Source organism: Ceratotherium simum, chromosome 3, assembly GCF_057802395.1.
Source record: "Ceratotherium simum simum isolate JZ-2026a chromosome 3, ASM5780239v1, whole genome shotgun sequence".
Classification (NCBI taxonomy): domain Eukaryota; kingdom Metazoa; phylum Chordata; class Mammalia; order Perissodactyla; family Rhinocerotidae; genus Ceratotherium; species Ceratotherium simum.
Window position 1 is genome coordinate 77,351,537 of NC_141902.1, and position 21,987 is coordinate 77,373,523.

The following is a 21,987-nucleotide window of genomic DNA, read 5'->3' on the forward strand; positions in this document are numbered from 1 at the left end:
ATGTGGCCTCCCAGCCACTCAGTCTTTACCCACAGGGAGAGCCTTAAAGGATGCAAGTGATGTGACTGAGGTGACAGAAACAAAATGCGTCACTTCTCCCTTATTTCCATTTATTTCAAGTGTGCATTATTCTTCTATGTTCTTTGAACCTCAGCGCAAACCATGGAATTGGCTCTCAACCTTAAAACCAGTGATGTTTTGCGACTTTGCTAGGAAGAAAAATATCTTGCTCTAAGAGGCATTACAGAAGTAAAGCCTTTCTCATTCTTGAGTTTGTATTTTTCCATTTTTCAGGACTCCGTGGGTATTACAGATATCATCATGCAATTTAGAATTTATTCCTTCTGCAGACTCAGGTGGCTTCAAGGTGTCTTCAAGGTGATTTTTAGCAAGTGACGTTTGCAGAATTATGGAGAGTGGTGATAAGAAGTAAAGTAAGGCAAGAAAGAGGGAGAAAAAAAGGAAGGAAAACAATTTTGATTAGAGGATTTAGGACCAGATGATGTGGTTTAAAGCTCAGGGAAGAAAGTGAGATGCTCAGACGCAGCATGCTGTAGCAAGAGGTGCTGCACTGCTTGCCCTGTGGAGCGAGCAGGCTCCCGGGAGACAGGCTGAAGCAGGGAGTGTAGACAAAGTCATGACATCACCCTGGTCTACACCCTGAAGGAGTGACTGAGTGCCTGCAGGCCACTTTACATCCCCTTTAAGTCAAGGGCCTGCTGGATTTCAGCCTTTTTCGTCACTCGCAACTTTTTATGATGGAATGTTTCCCATTACTGGTTTGGGAAATGAAGCTTTCATTAGCTCAGGAACTAGCCAGTTAACAACATTTGTCATAAGGCTCATTTTCTCACTGCTCATTGTCATTATTTCTTGCCCATATCCGTCAACATTCCCACCATGTGTGTGATGTCATCTGAACCACAAACAGAATGGAAAGTGTCCCTAAACTCTGACCTAGACTTAGTATAATTCCACATTGCTGCCAGTGCTGAGTGCCCTCATCCTGTGTACCGGACAGGATTTGCCCCTGCAGGACTTCGTTCCCTAGGATGGCCTGCTGACTTTCTTTGCATACTCTGGAAACCAGCCTGGGGAGTTGGCTCAATTTCTTTGTCAGTATTCCAAAGGATCCCCTTTAACTCAAGATTTGATGAAGCAACCAAACAAGTCTTGTTGAGAGGATTGATACCATATTATAGTAAGGGAGGCTGCATGTGTGAAATTTAACATATATAGTCATCACATGGTCATATCGTCATATCATATAAACATATAACATAGTCATATAACATATAGTCGTAATCTCAAGGGTAAGTTGCTTTAAAATATAGTGTACTCATAGAAAATTTGAGGCGTAGTGAGGCCAACAGATCAGGAAATGACTGCCATTGAAAAAGTAGTTTGTTACTCACAGTTCCCAAGAGGAGGGGGCACGCAATGCCACAGGGGACCACATGGGGAAGCGTCATACTGGGTTGGTCAGAGGGAGCAAGGGGGAAACATGGGCAAGAGCCTTTACTGTGGTTTCTGAAGGAATGGGTAAGGCAGGGTAGGCAGGCTTAGGATGGGCTAGTTTGCATAAATTCAGCAGGGGGCTTTGGGGCTTAGGGGCTGTCCCTAGTTGTCAGGTGTCTGTCTGATCCTGGGTTGATTAGGGCAGGTGTAGAGTGACCTGGAGTGTGAGTGCCCAGCAGAGGAGGTGGTTGGGGATATGGGCTGTGGAGTGGTCGATTTGCATTTGAAAGGCACACTTGAGGCTGACTTCCTTACTATCTCTAGGAATTGGCTAACCCTGGGAGGGGCTGTTCCTCCAGGATCAACAAAGCATCAAATATAGAAAATAAAAGACATGGTTAATACACAGGTACAAAGCCTGGGCAGTGCCAGATCATTTTGGGGTATGTAGGAGGAAGTGCAGAGCTGATGAGGCCTGTTGTCCCATGCTCACTATGACCCCTCCTTCTCAAGGCAGATGGGTTTCCAGAGGCACCCTGCCTGAGGGGCACCTCTGGCCCTGCTCACCACACTCCTCTGAAGGGGGGTGTTGCTTACCCCCTGGCCCTCTTCTGTATTTCACACCTCTCCAGAGGGGCTCCTGGCAGTTTTAACTCTTTCTCTCTCATTTACCTGTGTTAGGATTTTGTTAAATTAACATTTGTTAAGTAGAGCCCAGGGGTGCCAGATGGTGAGTCACTTTCAACAAAAGGCCGCAAGAGAAATTGAAATAGAGAAGTTTATTACTCACAGGTTCTGGAGGAAGTACATAGCATGCCTCAAGGGGCCACACTGGGAGGTGAAGGCAGGGTACAGGCAGAGAGAGAGAGAGGAAAGACCTGGGGCTCATGCCTTCATTAGGGTCTGTTGGTGGAGTGCTTCAGGCTTCCTGGGCTCAGGCCAGATTCGAATTCTAAACAAAAGAGAGGTATTATGGTAAACGCCACAGGGATCTTATCTAAGGGTCCTACAAGGGCAAGGCTCTGGGAGGTAGTGGAGACTCTGTATCACAGGGGCTGTTGGAGAAGTCATATCAGGAACTCACATTCGCTTGTGACTCTCTGGGCTGTTATCCAGGGCATGTGCTTGCAGGAGGGGGCTAGTGTCAGTTTAAGGCCTCTGCAGGCCACCTGGCCATACAGAATGGAGGCCGAGGCAGCGATAGCATGCCATAGCTGATCTAAACTCTCAACAACCTCCCAACACAGGTGAGCAAGGACACCCCCATCCTTGTTCCCCAGTGCTTGGCACAGCACTGCTATAAACACTCAATACACATTGTGGAATCCGTGACTTAAGCACTTGGGACCATCGAAGACATCCTGTTCACTCCACGCAGCAGTCCTGGAGGGCAGATACCGTACTGCAAAGAAGTCTCCATCTCAGCCCAAATTGGCACATGTTCAAATCTAAGTGCTTAAAGCAGGGAGGGCTGGCTTTTTTCTGTGCCTATTGGTTATGCCCTGGTGCAGGTAATGCTGAAGGTTAGTCAGAATCCCTTCCCCACTCTCCATGAAGTCTCACGGTCTTTCCCTGTTTGGCAGTTGCTGAGGAAGGCCCAGTGTACGACACCTCGACCTTGGTCCCTTGTTGGTGTCCTTCTCTTCTGGACACCTGCAAACCTCCCCTGGCTGCAGGGCCTAGGGTGTTGCCATTTAATCATTCCATGCCCCATTTACATACTGGCCACGGTGGCAGTGACACTGATAAATGTAAAAGTGTTTCCTTACATATATCCTCTTTAGGGCTTTTGCCCATGTTCTAATGGAATTGTTTGTCTTATGAGAGTTCTTTATATATTCTAAATGAGTCTTTTCTCAGGGATGTGGTTTGCAGATATTTTCTCCAGTCTGTAGCTTGTCGTTTCACCTTCTTAACAGGGTCTTTCACAGAGTGAAAGGTTTTAATTTTAATTAAGTCCAATTTATCAATTTTGCTTTTGATGTCACCAAGCTGGTTGTCCCAAAGATTTTCTCCTATTTTTACTTCTAAAGGTTTTATAAGTGTGTGTTTTACACATAAATCTATGATCCATTTTAACTTAATTTTTGTGTAAAATGTGAAGTTGAGGTTTTTTGTTTGTTTTGTTTTGGGTCTTTGGCAGGGTTTGTTTTGTGTCTTTTTGCTGATGGCTGTCTCATTTGCAAATGTATATCCATTTATTGAAGACTACCTGTTGAGTTACCTTTCCACCTTTATCAAAAATCAGTTGGGGGCCAGCCCCGGTGGCCTAGTGGTTAAGTTCAGCATGCTCCACTTCAATGGCCTGGGTTCGGTTCCTGGATGCAGACTCACACCACTCATCAGAGGTCATGCTGTGGCCGCAGCTCACATACAAAATAGAGGATGATTGGTAACAGATGTTAGCTCAGGGTAAATCTTCCTCAGCAAAAAAGAAGAGGAAAGGCAACAGATCTGAGCTCAGGGCAAATCTTCCTCAGCAAAAAAAAAAAAAAAAAAATCAGTTGGCCAGTACTTGCTTCAGCAGGACATAGACTAAAATTGAAGTGATACAGAGAAAGTCACTATGGGCCCTGTGCAAGGATGTCATGAAAATTTGTGAAGGATTCCATATTTTTTAAATGTCACTGAATTGTCTACCTAAAAATATTTAAAATGGCCAATTTTTTGTTAAAAATATTTTACCACAATTTAAAAAACTTAATAGTGTAATATTAAACAATGACCATTGAATTATATGCTTTAAATGGGATAATTGTATGGTGTGTGAATTATATCTCAATAAAGCTGTTAAAAAATGCAGCCAAAGCAAAAAAAGACCAATTGGCTGCACTTTTGTGGGTCTCTTACTAGGTTCTCTATTCGGGACCACTCATCTAGGTAGCCATATAAGCAGTCGTGGCTATATAATGAGTCTTAAATTCAGATAGAGCGATTAATCCCACATTATTTGTATTTTTCAAAATTGTTTTAGCTCTTCTCTTTCCTTTGTCTTTCCATATCAATTATATAATACACCTCTCTATATCTACAAAAAATCTTGCTGGGGCTTTGATAGGAGTTGCATTGAACCTATAGATCATTTGGGGAGACATTTTTACTGTACTATTTGAGTCTCCCAGTCCGTGAACATAGTATGTCTTACCATTTATTTAGATCTTCCTTTATTTCAGTATTTTATACCTTAAGCATACAAGTCCTGTACGTGTTTTGTTAGAGTTATATCTAAGTATTTCATCTGTTTACTGAGTGATTCTGAATGGTGTCCTTTTCTTTTTTTTTCGCTTGAGGAAGATTCACCCTGAGCTAACGTCTGTTGCCAATATTCTTCTATTTTTTTTTGCTTGAGGAAGATTTGCCTTGAGCTAACATCTGTGCCAGTCTTCCTCTATTTTGTATGTGAGTTGCCGCCACAGCATGGCTGCTGATGAGTGGTGTTAAGTCCAAGCCCGGGAGCTGAACCCCAGACCACCGAAGCAGAGCACACTGAACTTAACCACTAAGCCACAGGGCCAGCCCTTGGTGTTGTATTTTTAATTTCAGTGTCTGTGTGTTCATTGCTAGTGTATAGAAATACAGTTTATTTTTGTACATTGATTTTATATCCTGTGAATTTGCTGAACCACCTATTCGAGGAATCTTTTGTAGATTCTTTGGGGAATTTCCTTGTAAACTATCATGTCATCTGCAAATAGGGACAGTTTGTTTCTTCCTTTCTAATCTGTATGCCTTTGTTTCCTTTTCTTGCCTTATCTCCCTGGATTGGACTTCTGGTACTATGTTGAATAAAGTGATGAGAGCAAACATGCTTTCCTTGTCCCTAATCATAGTTGGGAAGCATTCAGTCTTTCACCATCAATGTTAGCTGTGGTATTTTTGTAGAATTCTGTATCAAGTTGACGAATTCCCCTGGATTCGTAGTGTTCTGAAGGTTTTATCATGAATGATATGATTGTATGATTTGTCTTCTTTAGCTTATTAACATGGTGGATTACATTGATAAATTTTGAATATTGAGCCATCCTGTATCCCTGGAATAAATCCTACAACCAAGTAGGATTTATAATATATGTATTTATGTATATTTGTGAAATTTTTATATATACATATACAACTTTACATGTATATACACGTTATTTTTATGCCATGACCAAGTAGGGTTTATATGATTTATTATATTTATATATTACTGTGTATAAGTAATATTTGTGTTTATATTCATGAGGGATATTAATTACTTTTTTATATACTGTATTTCTTAGATTTTTGGTATTAAGGTAATACTGGCCTCATAAAATTAGTTGAAAAGTGTTTTCTGGAAGAGATTTTTTTGGAAGAAATTTTGTAGAATTGGTGCTAATTTTCCTTTAAACATGTGGTATTATTCTTTAGAATTCTTCAGAAACAAGGTGATCCTGGAGAATTTTCTTTTGGGAGATTTGAAATTACAAATTAAATTTCTTTAATACCTATAGGGATATTCAAATTATCTATTTCATACTGAGTGAGTCGTGATCATTTGTGCTTTTCAAGGAATTGGTCCATTCATCTAAGTGACCAAGTTTATGTGTATAGAGTTGTTTATAATATTCTCTTATTATGCTTTTGGTATCTGAAAACCTGTAGCAATATCCCATTTCATTCTTGTTATAGATAATTTGTGTCTTCTCTATTTTTCTTTGTCAGTCTTGCTAGAGGTTTGTCAATTTTATTGATGTTTTCAAAGAACCAGCTTTTGTTTCATTGATTTTTCTCTATTGTTTTGCTGCTTTCAATTTCATTATTTCTGCTCTTATCTTTATTATTTTCTTCCTTTTGTTGGCTGTGGGTTTATTTTGCTAGTTTCATAAAGCAGAGATTTAGATTATTGATTGGAGACTTTTTCTTTCTGATGTAAGCATTGAGTGCTGTAAATTTCCTTCTCAGCAGTGCTCTAGCTGTGTCTTACGAATTTTGGTTTGTTGTATTTTTATCTTCTTTTGATTCAGTATATATTTTTTTATTTCTCTGGAGACTTCCTCTTTGACTCATCGATTATTTAGAAGTATGTTGTTCAGTTTCCAAGTGTTTGGAAATTTTCCTTCTATCTTTCTATTATTGACTTCCAGTTTTGATTCTGTTGTGGTCAGAGAACACGTTCTGTATGAGTTCAGTTATTTGATTTTTTTAATGGTTTCTCTAAGTATTACATTATATACATATAACTTACCACAGTCTGCTGGTGTTGATATTTTACCAGTTTGAATGAAATATAGATACTTCACCTTCCTTTAACTCCCTTTACCCTCTCCTATTTATACTTAACTTGAATATTTCCTCTTTATAGTACTTTGAGAAGTATATCAGGCAATGTTATATTTTTTACTTAAACCATCAAACATAATTTAGAAAAGGAGAAGGAAAATTTCTTGTATTACCCAAATTTTTACCCTTTTCACTATTTTTTCTTCCTTCTTGTTGTTCCAAATTTCCTTTTTTTTTTTATCATTTCCTTTCCATTTTAAGAATTTCCTTAGCCATTCTTTTAGGGTAGGTCTGCTAGTGACAAATTCTCTTAGGTTTCCTTCATCTGAGAATGTCCTAATTTTCCCTTCATTCCTGATGGGTATATTTGCTGGATATAGAACTCTGGGTTGACAGTTCTTTTCTTTCAGCACTTGAAAAATGTTATTCTACACTCTTCCAGTCTTAATGGTCCCAGATGAGAAATCCATTGTTACTTGAATTGTTTTTCCCCTATAGGTAAGATGTCATTTCTCTTACTCTGCTTTCAAGGTTTTTTCTTTGTCTTTAATTTTCAGGAGTTTGATTATTTTGTGTTTGGCGTAGATTTCTTGAATTTATAATGTTTCAGGTTCATTCAGCTTCTTGAATCTGCAGGTTTAAAATTCTGCAGGTTTAAAATTCCTGCCAGAGAATTCTAACATCTGTGTTATGTAGGTGTTGGCAGCTATTGATTGTCTTTTCTCATTCAAGTTGAGATATTCTTTGTTCTTTGTATGATGAGTGATTTTCAATTGTGCCCTGGATAATATATTATGAAATTCTGAATCCTATTTAAAATTTCTTTTTTAGCTGGCAGAAAGTCCTCCTTGGACACCAGGCTGGCAGAGGAAGGAGGGCGCTGCCTTGTTACTGCCAGGTGGGAGTGGAAGACAAGGTTCCCAACTCCACCCCACTGTCCACCCTGGGGAGAGAGAGAGGGATGCCTTGTAACTGCTGAGCTGGGGTGGAAGTTCAGGCTTCCCATTAGGCCTCAGCTGACACTACCCTGACTGGGAGGAGGAGGGAGTCCCTCATTACTGTTCCCCAGTTGGTCTCCATGGACACTACTTAGCTGGGCAAGGGAAGGATGCTTTGTTACTGCTGGATGGGAATGGAATTCTAGCCTCCCCATATATCCACTGCTGACAATGTAGGTGAAGAGGGTCTTCCTACCAGGATCAAGGATGACAGTCCTACCTCCCTTCTCAGCTTGCTCTGATACTGCCATTGCGAGGACAAATGGATGCCTCATTTCAGCCCAACAAGAGTAGAAGTCTAGGCTCCCTGCTCAGCCTTTCTGACAGGGGTGGGTGGAGTCACAGTTTTCTCCACATTATTTGGCTAGGGTAGTGTGGTCATTGTCCAAAAGTCTTCCAACTAGCTAGGCTGCCTCTTTACCTGTCCTTTGGCCAGAGAGAGCAGGTATTTTTTTGAGTGCATCCTTTGGCATATCCAGGCAGCTGGCCTGTCTAGCACCCAGTCCAGAACACATGAGGCATAAGGGAAACCAGGGACCTCACCACTGTGTTGTTCTTCAGATCCTGAGGTCCTTAGCAAGTCTACCTTTTACTATCCACCTTTCAAAGTTTTCCTAGGTTTAAAATTTCTTTTTTTTCGGTTTTGCTTTTTGTTTGTTTTTTTCTTTGTTTTGGTGTATAATGCCCAGAGTTTTAAACTGTTCTTAGTGCTACAAACAGGGAAAAGAGTATCTGCTTGATCTTGTCCTGGAACTGGAACCTCACCTTGTTAAATTATTTTATCCCATCCTTACAGGCTGGGTGTGCTTGTGGGCAGCCATATTGCTCTAATCAATACTCTGTGTTTTTCTGACACTGAACACTTCACTTGCTGACCAATACTTTGCAGCAAGTATAATGATCCAATATCTTCATCTGAGACCCTCTTTCATTTTCATGCTTTCTCATTTTAAACCCTATTTCCCCATGTTGATTAGATCCAATAAGTAAACAAAGAATGTGACTTGGATAACTACGCATTCCTCATTTTTGTGTTTATCTTATTCAATTGTTTATAAGGCCTTAACCAGGACAGTCCACTGTTACAGAGTCAGGGGCGGCTGGCTCTACAGCCCCAGAAGCAATCACAGTGAATTTCTACTGTGTTACCTCCAGGAACAGCTGAGCATCTCAGGCCCCAAACCACAAACTTGGGCAAGCCCTCCTTTCTTTCTTACTGCTCAGTTGTTAGCCTTGTCTTCAAATTTCTCCCTCCAGTTCCTGCCTCCCCCCACCAGGTTTTGCTCTCACCTCTATGCACTTCCGTGCAGTGCTGGAGGCCACTCCGTGGACACCATGGACAATGGAAGGGGGGCAGTGCTGCCTCCTGCTGTACTAGGAATAGAGTTCTCTGAGAACCAGACCCCATTTTTCAGGCATGTATTCCCATGGCAGTACAGCTTAATAATTCAAGCCCTGGTAGCTCATTTGCAGGCACTAGTCTTTCAACACATGTCCCTGGGGCACACGTGCAGGTGTGGATTTAGGTTCGTGGTCATTCAGCTGGTTTGATTATAGCCTTACTGAAAAAAACAAACAAACAAACAAGCAAAAACAATAAAAAACCTTTTTGTGATGAATAGCAAAAGGATTTAAATGCATTTTTTTGTTTATTTTAATATCTATGTTCTTCCAATTACAAAAGTGATATGTGACTATTAGGGAAAATTCAGAAAGCACATGAAAGAACAAAGATGAAAAGAACAATTATGTATAATCCTGTCACTCAAAACTTATGACTGATAATATTTTTTTCCTTGTTTTTATTAAAAAATCAATACATACTCATGTGTCAATGCATTCTCTCTCTGTGTCTCTCTGCACCCCCCTCCTCAGTCTACCCCTCTGTCCCCTTCCTTCTCCCTTCTCCCCTGCCTCTCTCTCTTTCTCCATCTTCCCCTTCCCTTCCCTCTCCCTCTCCTGAATGTCTTTCTGCATTACCCCCTTATACTGCTGCATTTCGCTTAGATTCTGATGGGTCTCCTCCTCCAATCTCAAAGAGGATCAGAATGTAATTCATTCCACTACTATTTTTGTGTCCTCCTTCAACTTCCCTGACATTCTTCTCTACCTGGTCCTTTGGCCCAGAAAGAGCACAGGACACTATTATCTCTCATTCCTCCTTCCCCAACTTTCTCTCTGCCAGAGTCATTGGAAATGATGGGCTTTCCATCTCTTAATCACAAAGTCTTGAGGTCTCTCCCTTGCAGGTAGTAAAAATTCTCTGATCTAGTCACTGATCTAGGTCTCCTTCAAAAGGCCTTGAAAAGCTCCACTACTAGAATTCAGAAAATTGCTTAATTGCTTTCTCTGTCTCCACTAAGCCTCAATTTCAAGACTATAATCTTACTGAGGAGGTTAAGAAAAGCCAGCGTTGAGACTCAGGGCTGATCAGTGACCTCTTTGATTCTGAGTATAAGGCAGCCTTAAAACGGAAAGCTGCAAAGGAAACATGATTTAAGGAAGAAAGATGTAAACGTTCAAAATGGCATGCTCATTACAGTATAATGTGGCTGCATCAAAATTCATCTCACCACTCCCCTCCCGTATGGATGATGTTCAGACTTTTGCTATCGCAAATAATGCAAGGTCGGGCAGGGAGGCTATTATATATACATTTTTCTATACTAGAACTTTTAACTTTTGTAGGATAAAATCTTAAAAGTGTGATTCAAAGGGCATGTGCATTTTTGTGTTTAGTATATGCTGGTACATCCTTTCTCAGTTCACACTCCCACCAGTAATGTGTGAGGTGCACGTCTTCACCATCACTGGATGTTAGAGATTCTTTTTGAGTTTTGAAAATCTTATCAAATTAAAAAGTGTTGTTTTTGTTTTTTCTTTTTTTTAATTTTTCCTTTGCATTTCTTTGACTGCTTTTGAAGTGTGGTAGGTGGTGCATTCTTTCTTACCTGTATCAGCTGTCCCCAAAACCTCCTTTACAAGAATGGCTTTTACTCATTGTCCCCTGTGACTGTGGTTCTTTATCAACTGTGTAAGCTCTTTGTACATTAGGAAGTCTAATTTTTGGTCAGATGTGTTGGAAATAATTTCACCCAATCTCTTCTTAACTTTGTATATATTGTATTCATATTTTACCATAGGAATGCATACCAAAAGCAAGAAGTTTAAGAGGTATGAATTTTTAATAAAGGACTTAAAAATCTAAATAATGGAGAGATATACTATGCTCATGGGTGGGGAAACTAAATTTGAAGACATCAATCCTTTGGAAGTTAATATAGTCATACATTGCTTAACAATGGAAACGCGTTCTGAGAAATGCGTCATTAGGAGACTTCATCATTGTGCAAACATCGTAGAGTGTACTTACACAAACCTAGATGGTATAGCCTCCTACACACCTAGGCTATATGGTACTAATCTTATGGGACCACTGTCGTATCTGTGGTCCATCATTGACCAAAACATCGTTATGCAGTGCATGACTGTGTATAAATGAAATATACAGTTTTAATCAGTACCCTAGGTTTTTGTTTTAGCTGAACCCAAACTCTCAAATATCACCAAGAAACGCTTGATAAAGAATATAAGAGGAGACTTGTGACATATGCTGAAAGCATCACTTATCTATTCTAGTGCATTGGCACCAAAATGAAAAGAATAAAAATCACTGAAAGAGAGTAGAGATTTTACAAACAGATTGAAGCATAGATGTATTTTAACTCAGTGGGAAAAGATGGCATATTTAATGAATGAATATCTTATCCTAATCAATAATGGTGGAAGAAAATAGAATTGGATGCCATCAATATGCCATGTAGATCAGTAAATTCCAGATGGATTTTAAGTCTAAATGTAAGGTAAAATGTCAGATTATACAAATATTAGGAGAAAGTTCGGAAGACTATCCAAGGAGGCCTTCTTAAATCCAGAATGAGAAAGAAATAGATTGACAGATTTGGCTACGTAATAATACTTCAGCATATTTTCTTTTGATATTTTATATATGCGCTTTTACATTCTTGAGGAAATGCCGTATATATTATTTTTCTCTTGATTTTTTTTGCTTCCTTGGTGTTTCTCCATGGCATATAAAACTTTAAAAATGTAGTTTCAGTGTCTCTGTATGTTTCACTTTATGTGTGTACTATCGTTTATTTAGAACTTAAAATTTTTAAACAAAAGTCACAATTTCTTGAAATTTTTTTCAAAAGTAGAAAACACATTACATAATATCTTGAATACAAATTTGACATGCGAGACGCATGGCATACTGTGGTACCAACTCTCAGAATGAGGCAGTTGGGTGCCATATGGCAAACCAGACCTTGTGCTCTCACATATAATCCAGCGGGAAAACAACATTTAATAAATTGTCAGCATCATTTAGTATAAAACAGAGAGAACATTAGTAGGCCCATTTCCCACACCATTTCTATGGGTAGATAGAAGATGGAGTAGAATGTCTCAAGGACCAGGTGCTGATTACAGATGTGTGGCAAAATTCATATGTAAAATCAGCAACATATCCAGGAGATTTTTCTTTGATAGTACTCCCAAAATTTTCATAAACAATTTTTTCCATCTTTATTGAGGTATAATCGACATATAACTTTGTATTAGTTTTAGGTGTACAACATGATGATTTGATATACATATATAATGAGAAATTATTGCCACAAAGTTAACATCCATCACCTCACATAGTTACAATCTTTTCTTGTAATAAGAACTTTTCAGATCTACTCTCTTAGCAACTTTCAAATATACAATACAGTATTGTTATTAACTATAGTCACCATGCTGTACATAACATCCCAGGCCTTTATCTTATAACTGGAAGTTTGTACCTTTTTTTTTTTGGAGGAAGATTGGCCCTGAGCTAACATCTTTTGCCAATCTTCCTCTTTTTCTTTTTCCCCCCCAAAGCCCCAGTACCTAGTTGTATATCCTAGTTGTAGGTCTTCCGAGTTCTTCTATGTGGGACGCTGCCTCCGCATGGCTTGATGAGTGGTGAGTAGGTCCGTGCCCAGGACGGACCACCAGTTCGGACTGGTGAACCCCGGGCCACCGAAGCAGAATGCACAAACTTAACCACTATGCCACCAGGCTGGCCCCTGGAAGTTTGTACCTTTTGACTACCTTCACCCATTTCGCTCACCTGCCACCCCTGCCTTTGGCAACCACCAATCTGTTCTCTGTATCTAAGAGTTTGGGTTTTTTTTAGATTCTACATAAACACTTTTTAGGAGTTTTAAGAGGAGGAATAGAAATTTGATTCTGCAAATGATGGCAGTAATGTCCACATTACATAACATTCTGGTACAGGTGACCAGAACAAAGGAGCACATTCTATGAGCAGTGACAACTTGAAATGGCATTGCATCCTACCTTCAAGTGGGCCAGGTATGAGATCTCAGAGAACAGTCTTTAAGCCATCCTGTTACACCACTGCATGAAGTCAGGTGGCCCAGTGATGGTGGCGTCAAGAGAATAGACAGGGAAAACAGGAGAAGCCCATTCTCTATTGATGTCAGGATTTTATGATTGCCTGGGTTGGGGAGAAAAGGGGAGTGGTGAGAGACGTAAAGAAAGAGAAAAAGATTGACTCACAGGGAAAGAGAGACACCTAAAGGACCCATTGAGATGGAGAGTGTGAAGTCAAGGTAGAATCCAATTTTTAAATCTTGATTGCCTTGGTGAACAGGAGAGTTTTATGAGAAAGATAGGTTCTAATGACTTTGAGGTACCAGTGAGGTGTATAAGTGGACATACCATCAGGGAATTGTGGATTGAAGAGGAGAAAAGAGAACAAGACTAGAGAGAGAGACTTGGGAGTCTACCGAACACAGGTGGTTGTTAACATTTAATGAGTATGGATCAGTTATCTGAGAGAAAGAGCTGAGCCAAGGACAGATTTGGGAGAATGTCCGTAGTTTGTTGGAAAAAGGAGTCAGTGAGACAAACTGAAGTGGTAGGGAGATGATGGGTAATCAGATCATGAAGGACGATGGTACCAAGTATAAAGAAAAGTTCAAGATGACAGCTGTGACCAGCTGTGTTAACTAAGAGCTGAAAAGTCAGTCACTTGGTGACATTTGTGGCTATGGTTTCTGGCAGGTGGTAGGGCTGGGATCCAGATTTGGGTAGACGATAGTGGAGTACATAGAATGGAGTAAGTGGTGAAGAGAGAAGTGGAAACAAGTCTCATGAGCAGTTCAAAAAGGAATTGTGTTTAATAATGCTGCAGAAGGAAAAATAACCGTAATGTCACTTACACTAACAATGGTAGCCAGAGAGGGTTCTATTGCTAAAGAAGACTCACAGGGCCCTGAATGATGATGCTTAGAAGTCTACAGTTTATTGCTGAGAAAGGATGTGATATAGCAACAACCATGAAGGTAAGGACTTGCATTGTAGCTAAAGGCTGCCTGGCAGCAAGGAGTCTGGAGAAGCCGAGGTCTACACATGCTCCAGCCAATTGTCCTCCTTCTGCAGGGGTATACCAGAAGTACTTTCTCTCTCAGAACCACTAGCCTGTGCAAGGAACATCTCAGAACTAGGCAGTCCAAATAGAGGCTCAACTGGGGCTTATTATACCCTGTCAGTCATGTAGGCACATGCTACAAGACGAGCCCCAACATCATAGCCCCACCCCGCCACCAGCACTGAAACCTGGTGCAAACCACCAATCTCACTGTTATCAATAAACAATGCTGACAGACTGGCACAACCCACCCTGAAACTCACCTTGGACCCATGGATGAAAAACTGCAGTATTAATCACTGCATTTCGTACTTTGACCAGGTACACCTCTTACTTCAGCAGAACAGCTCAGCTAATTGCAGGCCTGCTGGAATTAACCATCACAGCACATCCCCTCTCTTGATGTTATCTCATTAAGCTCTTATAACCGTCCTGTTTAATAGGTACTATTACTCCTATTTTTAAAAAGGAGAACACGGTGCTCAAAAAGGAAAAGTAAGTTGCCAAGGTGACACAGCTAGAAGGAAAGAAAAAGGAGTTGTCTGTATAAGACAGAAAATCAAGTAAAAGATGTCTTTTCAAGAAAAGCGGTCCTGGGTATGTTTGAAACAAGCTGGGAGAAAAAACTAGCAGAGAGGAGGAGCTTTCGGGATGGGGATGGGGGAGGGAGGGTCAAAGGATAATGCAGAATGTGGATCTCTTGGAAAACAAGAAAGAATGAGCTCCTGAGACTATATGTAAAGAGAGGGAGGATGGGATATCCTGGAGGCCAGGCCCAGGCTCTCTCTAGCCTCTAGCTCAGTGATTCTCCACCTGGAGGGCTTGTGCTGGGCAGCACTCCCGGGGGTTCTGATTCAGCAGGTCTAGGTGGAACCTGAGAACTTTCATTTCTAACAAGTCTCCAGGCGATGCTGATGCTGTGGTCCAGGCACCCCACTTTGAGAACCCCAGCTCAGTGCAGGGTGGGTTGGGCCATCTGGAAGGAGAGGAGCTGGGTGGTGGGATGGGGGCCTGAAGGAGAGGCCTCTCTGGGACAGTCACCACGGGGAGCCTGGTCACCCCTTTTGTGTACCTCCTAGCAGAAGTTTTGACAGGTCACGATTCTAGGGAAACAACGTAAAGTAAAGGTACCAAATGTTGATAAATGCCAGGGTGTTAGAGTGAATCAGCTGCTTAGCTTTGATGTGAAAATTCCCCAGTTTAACAAAGAACCAGAGAATAACAGACAATTTTCATTTCTGATGTGAAAAAAATATTTCATCTTGAATAAGAGATGTAATTGTCACAGCTTAATTTCAACCGTTTTGAAATAGGAAAGATCCCCAGTGGAGGAGGGAGAGCCTAGGAGAGAAGAACCCTTGGCTGCAGTTGTGGGTGGCAGCAGGTGAAGCCCTCTTTTGAACAGCAGCAAGAGAGGATCTCTCAGGCTAGAGCTCCAGGAACATGGGAATAAGGTGACTACAGCCTTCACAAAGCAGCAATAAAGCATCATTTGCATCTCAGAGCATTTCCAGAAGTGGCATAATGTCAAAGCAGAAACTTTAGTTTTGCCATTCAGATTCTAGGTGACTTACTGCTGTGTGGCCCTAGGCAGGTCACTTGACTCTTTTGGGCCTGGGGGAGGTGGTCTTTGATTGTTGGAAATGTAAGGATGGAGCATGTGGAACATGGCTGGCACATAGAAGACACTCAAAAAAGTCCTTTTCTGCTTCAAGGTCAAACAGAAGCCTCTTCAATTTCAAGCAGCTCTAGGTCTGTTTCTTATCAACCTTAGTCTTTGATGGCCCCCAAAACCCTAAGACCACAGACTATGGGCCTTTGTGGCCCCATGGAGGCAAAGCCTGGTCCTGCAGGACCCTCCCTGCCAATGCTGGCCTGACTAGGGGGACTCCAAGCCCCAGAACAGCCTTGAGAAGATGGCTGAGCATCGAGTCAGGGCTGCTGCCAGGCTTCCTGCCACGGGCTGGCCTGTCCCCAAGTCAGGGTCCCTGCCTGGCACCTCCATCACCTGCCTAGGCTCCCCAGGACCACCCACCTGATTGCCATGCTCAGACTTGGGTACAGGGCAGTGCAGTAATGGCTCCTGCCTGCTCTGGATCAGCATCCTGCCTGTGAGCGGACTTCTCTGCCCCTAGAAGAAGAGAGACCAGCCCTGCCCACTCAGGGTTCTCCCAACTCCCAGGCTCACTTGACCCTGACCTGGCCTAGCCCACTGCCCAGTTAGTGCCACTTGGACCCTGATTTACCTTTAAATCCATAATTGGAGAATATTCATGTAGCCAGAGCTCAGCCCACCCAGTACGGTTGTGATGCGTTATGAAGATTGTTTGCATTCTCACAAGTACCTTTGGCGCCGACCCGGCAGTCTGAAGAGGGATGTCTGGCACAGTGGCCTCTGCTGAGGAGGGGAGGAGGTTTGAATTCCCTGGAGAGAATTGCTTGCATGCTGGGAATCTCCCACAACCAGGATTCTCAACTTTAATTTGCCTCCGGCTTAATGAGTTCACTGCTCACTCACCCTCTGTCCCAAGAGGAGGGTGGGGGTGGGGAGAGGGAGGTGGGAAGGGGGCTGCTCCTTCTAGCCCAGACACCCAGTCCCATTCCCAGACCCAGGCGGGGGGAGCCATTGGGGGCTGAAGGGCTTGGATGACAAGGGGTTGGTGAACTCTCCCAGCTGGTGGGAAGAGCTGCCCAGAAAGCCAGTCAGGCATCACGGGAGAGGTGGCAGGAGGGAGCCAAAGGACAGGTGCCCGTGTCCTCCCAACCTGGGAGGAGTCGACAGTGAGGCCTGTGTCCCCCAGCCGCTGAGACAGGAGAGCCAGTAAGAACAAGGACATGTCGAGTGCTCTGCTTTAAGCCATTTCATCTTCGGAGCTACCCTGTGAGGTATGTCCTATTATTATCCTCATTTTCAAATGAGAAAACTGAGGCACAGAGAAGTCAAGAAACTCTCCTGAGGTCACAGAGAGAATGAGGGACAGCGTGGGGATTGGAGCCCAAGTCATCTGGCTCTGTGCCTGCCCCCTGCTCTGCCACATCCTGCCTGTGGCTGTGCCATCTGTTCCTGCTGAAGCACTGCCCCTCGCCTCCCCCTCCCAGTGGGCAGCTGGACATGCATGTGCCTCCCCCGCCCCATGCTCAGCTGCTGTTGAACTCTTGGGAGCACCGTGGAATAAAAGGAATCCTCCTACGTTAAAGGAGGAGGAGGGGGACATTCAGGCATTTTTCTTTGCAGGCCCTGTCCTGCTCTCAGACTCAGGCAGGAGGGAAGCAGTCAGGGGCTGCAGACTGACTTCTAGGTGACAAGGGGCAGACAGCCAGGACCCAGAAACTGGTGGATGGGATGTTTGCCACTGTGTGTGATCTCAGAGGGCCCGAATGCCCGGTTTTCCGAGGTGGAGCAGCGCTGTGTATCCCGTGGTTTCACACCTGTCCACTTCCAGGTGGCTCGAGAAGAGTATGAGGAGTTACATGTCTGGCAGGTTAATCTGCCCAGATGTGGATCACTTTTGTCTGATTGTAACCAGCTTGAGACCCTGAAGTCTGCAGAGAGTGCTAACCCATTCTTCCTTTACAGGCCTGATGATGCCCTCAGGGGAGAGGAGGATCCCCTCCTTTTCCCGAGCTGCACTTGTTTTATTCCTTTTGCTAAGAAAGTATTTGTAGATTGCCACCTTCAAAAAAAAAAATGCCCCATAGATGGCAGACTGGAAGGGCAGGAGCAGAGTCAGTGCAATGATCAGAGGCACAGCTGGGTGCTTTGCTGTGTTGTCCTGGGCAAGCTGACTAACCTGTATTCTGGATGGTGAGATGGGGTGCTGTGGCACTTTAGGGAGGCTGTGTTGGGGAACTGCAGGCAAGTATGGTCTCCTGGCAGCAGCACCAACATTACTAGCTTTGACAGCCAGTTTGGTGGGAGCAGAGTGGCTTCAACTGGAGTGAGACCTGTGTAAAGGATGCTGACAGATCTTGTTGGAAGTTTGGGGGTTTTCTTCATTGCTGTTTACTGAACACTCTCTGTACATTGGAGGTTTTTGTACAAGGATGAAACTCTGGCACTGCTGGCAGATGGAGTTGGAAAAGCAAGACTTCAACCTATGAAAAAATAGAAGAAATTTCAAGGTAATAAATGGTGAAGTGTGCACAATTGGGATGCACCCACTGGAAATGCTGTAGAGTGTTAAAGGAAAGGGAGATTGTTGAGGGCAGATTGATCAGTGTGGGCTTCATGAGCCTAGTGGGACGTGAACAGTGGGGAGAAGTGGTTTTGCAGAGCCTAGAGGTCATTCCAGAACCTACAGAGAAGAACACCTGTGGGGTGTCATGATGTCCTCCGAGCTGGCAGAGCCCACTGGGAAAGCAGTCTGGCCTCCTGGAAGGAGCCCTGGCCTGGAGCAGGTTCTCGGGCCTCCGTGCGTTGTCCCACGGTCTTCAGGAAGACCGTGGTCACAGGCCATTTGGGACACCCAGCCTAGTGATAGTTCCTGAACCACATACCAGTAAACAGATAAGGTCATTGCAGATTATCCCCAGAAAATAGAGAGGATGAGTGGTTGATGATAAAGGTCGGGGAGCGATCAAAGGAGGCCTCTCAGAAGAGGGAGCAGCGTTAAGTTCAAAGGATGAGAGGAGCCACCTTGGGAAGCAAGCAGGACAAAGGGGATGAGTCAACCCTGAAATCCTGGGTCACCTTGACCAGATACTGGGCCCCAGGGTCGATGTGAAGGTCAAATGTTGATTGTGCTGAGGCAATTTAAAGCAAGTGGAAACTAAAAGAAAAAGGCTCATCCATCTTGGAGTGGGGTTGGCAGTGGGGTCAAGAGGCTGGGAGGCAGCTGGCACCCTCTTCCTCTTGGGAAACCTCAACACAATCTTGGTAATTACAGTTCCCCAGAAAAGGAGTAAATGGAGTCTGCCCAAAGCCTGTGTCCCTGATGGACCACAGTTTTCTCCCTGCCCCTTTCACCCGTGACAACACTTTCCACTCCTCCTTCCTTTCCCTTCTTCTCTCCCTGCTGCTTTTGCTCCTAAGGGCTGTAGCCGCCTAGCCCCAGGCCCTCCACGGTGGCCCAGCCACAGGGACACCCACCCCTTCCAGGCCACAGAGGCTGCTGCCCCTCGGATTCTCATTACCCCCTGGGTGGTGAGCTTTCCTTGGCCAGCAGCTGTGAAGTGGAAGCTACTCTTCTGAGCCACTCTGTCTAGCCCCTCTTTGAAGTCTCCACTTCTGGAGCTGTCTGGTGGGCTGTCCCCATGGGTGTGCAACTCCCACATAAAGCAGCCCATGGAGGACGCAGGCCTTAGTGCAGAGACACACAGGCCTCACTTAGATGGCGAGAAAAGCCTAGATGTTCCTTCCCTAGGGATTTTAGAAATGGCTTTTTAAGCTCGTTGGAAATTTGTTGAGATTCTAGTGATTTTATAGATTAATTAGAGACAAATTGATATCACAGTATTGTCTACCTGTCCACGAACATAGTCTCCCTTTATTCTGTTTTCATGGATATTTTTCAGAGAAGTTTTGTAGGCTTTCAGATGATTTATTTACCTTTCTTATTAGACTTTTTCATAAATATGTTAGGATTTTTTTGTTATGCACATGACTGTTTTTTTTCTCTCTCTTTTTTATTATAAACAACAGTAAAGTACATTGAAAACTATGTGAACGGTTAGGAATAAAATACACAGCCATGGACCCGTGACACAGGCCGAGAACGGGACTGCACCCCCACCCACAGAGGTCACCACTCTCCTAAATCACCTATGTTTATATTGCCAAACAAAGCAGTGTTTGCATCTGCCTGTTATGTGCACTTGATATAAATGGATGGTGTGCATTCTTCTGTGACCTGCCTCTCTCCCCTAATGTGGTTTAGATCCAGCATGGTGATGCCTAGAGCTGGCTGTTGGGTGCTCATTTTCCCTGAAATGCAGATTCCACTCTGTGACTGGGCCTGACTCATGTGCTCCTTCTGCCGCTGGTACTCATCCAGTGGTTTCCATGCTGGTGGGAGCCGTGCCTGCCGCCTGGTGCACGTATGTGAAGAAACTGATAGAATCACTGGAAAGCAGGTTGGGTGCATTTTCAGCTTTGCTAGGTCATGACAAACAGTTTTCCCAAACAGTTGCACCACATTTGACTTTCACCAACATAGAAAGAAAGTTCCGTTTCTCCATATTCTTGCCCATACATGGTATTGTTCATTTAAAATATTTTTGCCAATCTGATAGGTATAAAATATCATCTCTTTGTGGTTTTAATTTGCATTTCTTTGATTGAGACTGTAAGAATTTTTTTCTTTGTCTAATTTTTTTATTCTTCCATTTCTGTAAAATTCCTACTTATTTCTTTGGCCTATTTTTCTATTGAGTTGTCTGACTTTTCTTATTAAATCTTAGGCATTCTTTAAATAGTCTGGGTACTATTTCTTAATGGGTTATGTTTTGCAAATATCTTCTCCAAGTGTGTGGCTTGTCTAACCACTTTTTTTATAGTGTCTTTTCATGAGAAATAGTTTATAATTTATTTTAGTCATATTTATCAATCATTTCCTTTATGGTGTGTTCTTGCTTTGCCTTGTTGAAGAAATTCTTCCTCACTTCAAAGTCATAAAATATTTTCTATATTCTCTTCTAGAATTTGTATAGTTTAGCTGTAAGTTAGAAATATATTTTTTTGACGTGATTTGAAGTGAGGTCCAATTTTGTTGTTTTGATTTGCATAGTCACTTGTCTTAGCATTATGTATTGCAAAGTCTGTTCTTTTTCCAATAGATCTGCAAAATCATCTGTCGTATATCAAATGCCCATATATATGGTCCTTTCTTAGGTTTTCTTTTTTTGTTTCTTTCCAAAACCCCAGTACATAGTTGTATATCATAGTTGTAGAGTTGTAGCTCTTCTGTGTATGACACCGCCTCAGCATGGCTTGATAAGTTGTAAGTAGTTCCACGCCCAGGATCCGAACCAATGAACCCCGGGCCACCGAAGTGAAACTCAAGAACTTAACTGCTACGCCACTGGGCTGGCCCCGTTTCTTGGGTTTTCTGTTCTGTTCTACTCTTGTCCTTGAACATCCTGCACTAATGACGCACTGTCTTAACTACTGCCACTGTGTGATGAGTCTTATTATCCGATAGGGCCTTTATTCTGCCTTGCTCTTTTTCCTCAATGTGCATTGGACTTTGCTTCCAAGTAAATTTTAGCATTAACTTACAAGTTACACACACACACACACACACACCTTAAGATATTGAATGCAACTATATTGAATCTATAGAGGTATAATAAGTCTTCCAATTTATCTCTCCACTTGTTCAGATCTACTTTAATATCTTTTCCTAAAGTTGTATAATTATACTTTATAATTTTTATAATTATTACTTTATTATTAATTAATTGACTTATTTATGTTGCCTTTTCTCACTGGCTAAGACCTCCAGAGAGCACTGAAGACAAGCAGTGATAGTAGCACCCTTATCTTATTCCTGATATTAAAAGAAAGGCATTCAACGTTATTCAACATTTCACCATTATTTGTAGTATTTGTTGTAATTTTTAGAAAGTATCCTATATCAAGTTAAGGAACTTCTTTTATAGTTTTACTTTGCTAATGATATTTTATTTTATCATGAATTGGTGTTGAATTATATCAATGCAAATCTTTTGAACTGTCATCTGATTTTTCTCTTGAATGTATAATGTGGTAAATATATAATGTTAAAATAGCCTTACACATCAAATTTTATTTTGTTGAATATTAAAATTACTATAAATTTTATATTTTTTAACATTAGA

At 42.3% G+C, this 21,987-nt stretch overlaps 1 protein-coding gene and 1 non-coding gene across 2 annotated transcripts in view; both read left to right on the forward strand.

The window, feature by feature from the left end:
• Positions 1-21,987, forward strand: part of OTUD7A (OTU deubiquitinase 7A) — a 394,020-nt gene that overhangs the window by 142,015 nt on the left and 230,018 nt on the right.
• On the forward strand, positions 3,970-4,076 carry LOC147917655 (U6 spliceosomal RNA). The gene has a single exon (XR_015551840.1). It is a non-coding gene; the product is annotated as a U6 spliceosomal RNA (small nuclear RNA).